At 36.3% G+C, this 6,850-nt stretch overlaps 1 protein-coding gene across 1 annotated transcript in view; it reads right to left on the reverse strand.

The window, feature by feature from the left end:
- LOC139446770 (putative receptor-type tyrosine-protein phosphatase mosPTP-1) overlaps window positions 1-3,374 on the reverse strand; it is a 99,387-nt gene extending 96,013 nt beyond the window's left edge. The window contains exon 1 of the mRNA XM_071228094.1: window positions 3,283-3,374. The gene's annotated coding sequence lies outside the window, so the exon portion shown is untranslated. The remainder of the gene's footprint in view (window positions 1-3,282) is intronic.
- Between the last annotated feature and the right edge of the window lie 3,476 nt (window positions 3,375-6,850).

Raw genomic sequence — 6,850 nt, forward strand, 5'->3', positions numbered from 1 at the left:
AACGGTAATGAGTGGTGCATTTGTGCTCAAAAGCTTTGTCTTTTTGGACAATAAAATATGGTCTATATTAACAGTAGCACTGACAGTTAAAGGATGTCCCTACATAAACATACCACAGCAGGAACCACCAACAGATGCCGGAACCACCACCTATTGCAAACACTGATCATTTCATTAACTCTCTTACATTTGTGTATGGCTCAATCATGTCATATTTGTACAAGAAATTGGTTTACACTTTGAAATACGGACCAGTTTTAGAAATTAAGATCTATTTGGGATTTTAGCTATAGTGTCATACTTGGGGTTCCTGAAATCTGTTCTGTTTAAGTTCTAAGTTTAAGGACCAGCTGATTTCCATCTGTACATTTGAGCATGTATGAATTATGATTCTATGGAAATTCATGAGACGATGACAATACTTTCATGTCAGTTAAGCTGTTTATACCTTTATTATACTTAAAGTGCAGAAATGTAACATCATAATACAATATGTATGTATCCACAACAAACCTGGGTAGGCACCGTTGGTCATATCTAACTAGTCCATAGATCATTTCGGACTAGTAGATTATGTACATAACATTATGTAACATACCTAGATTTGGGGAGAAAACAACTAGTCTGTCTACATTTTCACTAGACTCAGTCTCATGGACCATCAGCCTGTCTATCCCTGTCAAACATGTAACAGCCAAAGTTTGGCTGCCAAACACAGTAACAATTCATGAATCAGATTGTCTACACAATACACCATTTATCAAATATCCACAGACCACAGGTATTTCACTCAGTTTTAGAAAGCTCAACATACTCAACAACAACAAAAATCAGACATTTCCAACAAGGTTGAAAGGCATGGACAAATGCCAGATGGTTATCTAGATTCCGAATAAAGTGGGATATTCCTTTTCCTTTTGTTAAAAATGATATCATGCTATTTGAGATATTTTGACATTGTACTACATTTAACTGCAGACTTGGGGCTAAATATTTGCCTCTGCAAAGGTCCATATAAATCCCTGAAACACTGTTTGCTGTCACTTCCAGTAATTTCAATACCTTAAGTGCTGTCTTCAACTAGCATTCTGTCCATATAAACTGTGTGATGTCGACTGTATCACCACAGAGATCACAGACAACCATGTAGACTCAATACTGGATACACTGGTTACGTAATGTGTATTACCCAATTAACAAAAACTGGCAGGTGATTGGCATGCTGCACAGCTGTAAATTGCAAACAGTTCTGATCAATTACTTTTTACAATCATTGCCATGTCGGCTATTATCAAACTACAAACAAAATCTTCAAAGGAACTTTATGCCCATGCATAGTAAACAAAACTGCGTATGCGTAATGTCTGAAATTGAGAGCGATCATAAAGGTTTTCTGAAATAGCCTGTATATGGCAAATATATGTAGATTCTACCTGTATATATCCTTCTTTTTGTATTGTCGGTATGAGTCGGTATGTATAAATCTAAGTAATGTATTACACAATTTCATTTTGTATGTGTGACTTCGTGTTTACACTGACAGCGATACAACAACCAACTATAACACATAATAAATAGTTTATCAAAATTAGAGGTGACATGAACGTATGTATGCTCACGCATAGTAAACAAAACTGTGTATGCGTAATGTCAGAAATTGAGAGCGATCATAAAGGTTTTCTGAAATAGCCTGTATATGGCAAATATATGTAGATTCTACCTGTATATATCCTTCTTTTTGTATTGTCGGTATGAGTCGGTATGTATAAATCTAAGTAATGTATTACACAATTTCATTTTGTATGATCGTCACGATATGGCTGAAATATTGCCAATGTGACGTAAAGCATTAACTCACTCACTCACTCATTTTGTATGTGTGACTTCGTGTTTACACTGACAGCGATACAACAACCAACTATAACACAGAATAAACAGTTTATCAAAATTGGAGGTGACATGAGCGTTTGTATGCTCAACCTGTTCTACAGGAACAGCTTTTGTTCCTTGGTACAACAAACAGATTCAAATAATACCATCATTAGATAAGGGGTCTTACTAACAACCTCAGTCAGTCAAAGGTGACAGCGCATTAATACATTTACATCAAATACTTGACAACAAAATGGCGGACACGATAAATGTGACGGAAGAGATATTTAAAGTTGTTCATGAAATTTTATGGTCTGGTTCAAACTAGCAATAACTGGTTCCCTTATTACACAGTATCAGTATCACACACAATAAATAGTGTTTAAAGGGAATATAGTAAATATTGTACATCATGTTTGTTTCAATGACTTTGAACTAAGTTTTTTTCTCATCAAATATATTTTAAAAAGCACACCTCTATCTATTTTCTGACCACCCACATTGCTTACCACTGCAAATACAGTACATTTCAAAGACTAAGATTCAAATACTAATTGACATGATTGAACCAAAGATATCACATACTTCTGAACATGTGGAGAGTAATACATTTTGCAGTTGTTGTATGGATGGAATTATCATATTGCCTCAGAAATATTATAAAAAATGAAAAAGAGATGACTGTACAGTTGCAAATATTAGGTATTTCCTTGAACGTGGAACAAATCCTGTTTAAAATTACAATCATATTATTATTAAGAGGAGGCTGTATTCTAATATTTATCACATGTTATGATATTGGAATAAATAATAATAGTAGATATATATAAATATTTAGCTAGGATTCATCTTGTTCATGGTACACTTTCTAAAAACAGCTTCAAACTATAAATGTTTTAGTGTTTCCCATATGCATCTTGACATGTTAGGAACATATCTTTTGTTTCAGAAACTATGTTCAGTGTTTGAACTTGACATGAAGTCATATTTCCATTGCATAAATACGAAGTGCATGCCTTCATACATACATGTGCTCAAAAACATTTGAGCGAAATAAACAAAGATATGACAGACACATGTCAGTTGTCAGTTGCATGTCAAGCCATCTGTTATACATCTCGCCTTCAATTCGACCCAAATCTAACGTGAATATTTCATCAAAATGGATTGCATATGCACGATGTAACGAAAAACCAGAAATACACTGCCCAGACAGAACTACTGCAATTGAAATACTGCACGATCTTCAAAATACATAGCTGACATTCACCGATAAAAATGATTATGTGAACGAAGAGAGCCCAAATTTACCGTTACCATTGAAAAATTCTGACCCCGATTACGTTTCAATCGTGGATTCGTTTTAACACATGGATTATGAAAGATTTTAGTTTCAAGGTGTGTACTCACAAGAGGGATATTATCAGTATTTCTTCAATAATTACATCACTATCGTGTTATCAATTTCATTCACATATATTCGTCCGGATCCGCCATCTTCCTTAGCTTCTACACTTCCGGTCACGTGAGCACCCGGTGCCCTTTGTCAATGCTCTCATTCCCATGGACGGATATAATGTTATAAATGTTCAAGTGATGAAAGAAAATATACTTGTCAATATAGATACGATTATCCTGTTACTTTATTCCGTTCATTATCGGACTGTGTAGCGAAAGGTGATCCGTAGGGTCTAGCTATTTAGCGTGTAAACTGTATATTCAAACACAGTATAACTGAAAAAAGATCAAAGTACATAGATCTACTTTTTATTTTAGATTTCGTGAAACAAAAAAGATTCAAAAGACACTGTGCTTTTCGGAACTTTCCCATTACCAATATCTCTATATTTCAACAAAACCATAAGATAATCATGTACAGACACCAGAGACCATATAATAGATATTATATATTGTCTCTGACAGACACTTACTAATTAATACAAAGTGATAAAGCCACGTTGCCATTTCACTTTAATACCGCATTTGAGTACAGACGACGTCTGTGCATGTGTGGAATAATAAAATGTAATATAATTTAACGATATGCTAGTATTGACACATACCACGTCATATACATACAGCTATACATGAAAATATGCTTTTACAGATTAAAATGTAGATTCAATCGCTTGATTAAAATAGATTACACTATGTTTTTTATAAGTTAAGTATTGCGCGTTCGTGAGTCACTCATTTCAAAATATATATGCTCTTAATTGCGCTGCATTTGTTTCCCCAACGATATTTCAAAATTAATTTCTGAATTGATTTAGATCAGTTGATATAAATATTTGTACACACCCGCATGAACAAACACAGACGTGTGATTTGAGAGGGGTCATTCGTACGGGTCACTAATGCTGTTAAATTTTACAGAATATTCCTACACAGTTGTGTCAACACGGACAAAGGCGGTTTCGATACACAACGAATATTATCGGAGCACTGAAAACTTGCTCAATCGCGAAGCATCAAATTAATGTTGCACTAGTGGAAGGGAGGTAATTGTAATTGATAGTGCGCGAAGCGTATTAAAATATAAATCTGCCCCCGACTGGACGAATTCTAACGCGTTCCCGGTGTCGCCATCCTAAGTTCGAAACAAGAACCTGTCGTGTTCCACGTAGACTTATTTGGAAGAAATTAATTATCAGATTAACTCATTCCTTAAAAGAAAAACAACAACACTATGACCGATTTGGCAGTCTACCCCAAACTGCATCTGACACAATATAATTGCACAATTTAGATGAAGTGAGAGGTTTTCAAGAAAGGCGTGGGACAACTTTCCAATGATTATACTGGCTTAACGACCGGACGGATGTTATGGCAAGCGCGATTATGTGATGGTAATGTAACGTTTCAGAAATATAAAATGAATATCATGTCCTGTTAATTATGTCCATGTTACAAAAACAGCAGGGACAAATTGATCGCCCAGTATTATCTTGTAGAACCATACTTTCATAAATTTATCAATATTCTATCTCGGGAGATGAGAATGAAATTCGAGTGCACACTGATTCATTTACCGAGGTAGTAAGGTAGCGTTTTGAGCATGCTTTAGATGTGGATTTTGCGATTATTTTAGATACACATTATTAGTGTTGTTGTTAGAAGTACAACTTCCCGAGGCAAGAGAGTTAACTGAGAGTTTAAGTCCGGTTTCCAAACTTGCCGAACTAGGCTGGAATTCCTGGGCTCAATCGTAGCGCCCCCCCCCCCCCCCCCCCCGTGGCTATTACCAGTTATGACCCATTCTATGCCTCTCCTTATGGACCAATCAGATCCCAACTCTCGTATCACTTGCATTTGCTTCAAACAAAATGGCGGCGCCCAGTCAGGACGATCTGATCGATAATCAAGATCTATATTGTGATAAAACGAGGGTTACATCTCGAAGTGCATCAAATCACGTGATCGCCTTGATTAAAAATATGAAAAGATTTAGAAAATATCTGCTGACAACGAATTTGCGGTGCACATGCTTTGTAAATCCTGCAATCGACCGGATTTCGATTTCGTTGCGTGATTTTGATTGGACTATGCATAGACTCGTTAGTCCAGCCAAAATGTAACTCCATAATACTAACCTTGTTCGGCAAGGATGGAAACTGGACTTTTATAGTCAGTTAACTCCCTTGCCTCGGGAAGATATTAGTAGTATGATGCCGCTTTTAATGCATATTGACGTCAGAGACGTCAAATTTACTTTACCCTTCAAACTGTTATAATTGTTTAATTTGAAGTTTACACGATATACGGGTTTTCAATTGGTCGAGAGGTCGGTCGCCTGACCCCGAAATTGACGTTCCTAAGTGAATGAACGACACAATTTGACGTTCATACGTTTTCACGAGACCGTGTTCTTGAAAAGACGTAAACACTGGCGGACTACTTCCACATTCCCGGGGAAACTCCTGGGAATTCCCTTGCGCGAATACAGACAGAAGCGTTCTGCTTTCTGATCATTTAGACCCTTTAATCTTGAACTCAGCATTTTAGTATACATTGAGAAACGTCAGAGAGTTTGACTGCATGATCGTTCAGGAATATCCTCGCTATGACCTATACTAGTGAACAAAACAAAAAATTGCACATCCAAACTATCGTAGTATCGACTCGATCCGTGTCTAGGCTGACAGTGACAGTCTACAGCAATCTATGAGTTTACCTTAGAGTCTTTAATCACCTTTCAATGATCGGCCAATTGATCAATGACGACAAAAACATATAACCGCCATAGGTTCATTAACAACTTCCGAAATCTCTCCCGTCACGTTTACCGTGTCGGCCATTTTGACGTTTTGTACTTGATGTAAATGTATTACGACGCGTTCTCACTGTGAATGACTTACTAAAGTAGTTCTTTACAGACCTTTTTCATCTAATGGTGATATTATTTGAATACACGAGTTGCGTAAGATGTTTCAAAATAGCAAGTTGTGCATCCATACGCTCATGTCACCTCTCTTTTTGAGGAACGATTTTATTCCGCGATACAGCTGGTTGGTGCATGGCTGTCAGTGTAAACATGAAGTCACACATACTAAATACGATTGTGTATAAATCTTGGCCTTCATCCTTTGAATTAAGAAATTGTGATAAAAATTATTTTAAATGTAATATCTAATGAGGTATGAAATAACAGATAGTTCATCATAACATCTCCAAAGGCAGAATTTGAATTTAAAAACAAGAAAAAGAAAACCATTTCTACACATAACACACTCTGCATCATCGAAGAGTGGAGTTTTAAGTTTTGTGCTTCTAAAAAGTCACCCAGTGTAATAAATTAATGCTACGACCACATGCAGTCACTTTTGCCTTGGGAACGGTTTATGGATACATTGTGCGTCATCAGTATTGTGACGTAACCACAATTGGATGACGTCATTAATTACATGACGTCATGAGTTCCGTTTTTTTCAGACATGGCGGTGATGTGGAAAGGGCAGAGATTCAAGTAAAATCACAC

Source organism: Haliotis cracherodii, unplaced genomic scaffold (assembly GCF_022045235.1).
Source record: "Haliotis cracherodii isolate W230 unplaced genomic scaffold, xgHalCrac1.p SCAF_6, whole genome shotgun sequence".
Taxonomy (NCBI): domain Eukaryota; kingdom Metazoa; phylum Mollusca; class Gastropoda; order Lepetellida; family Haliotidae; genus Haliotis; species Haliotis cracherodii.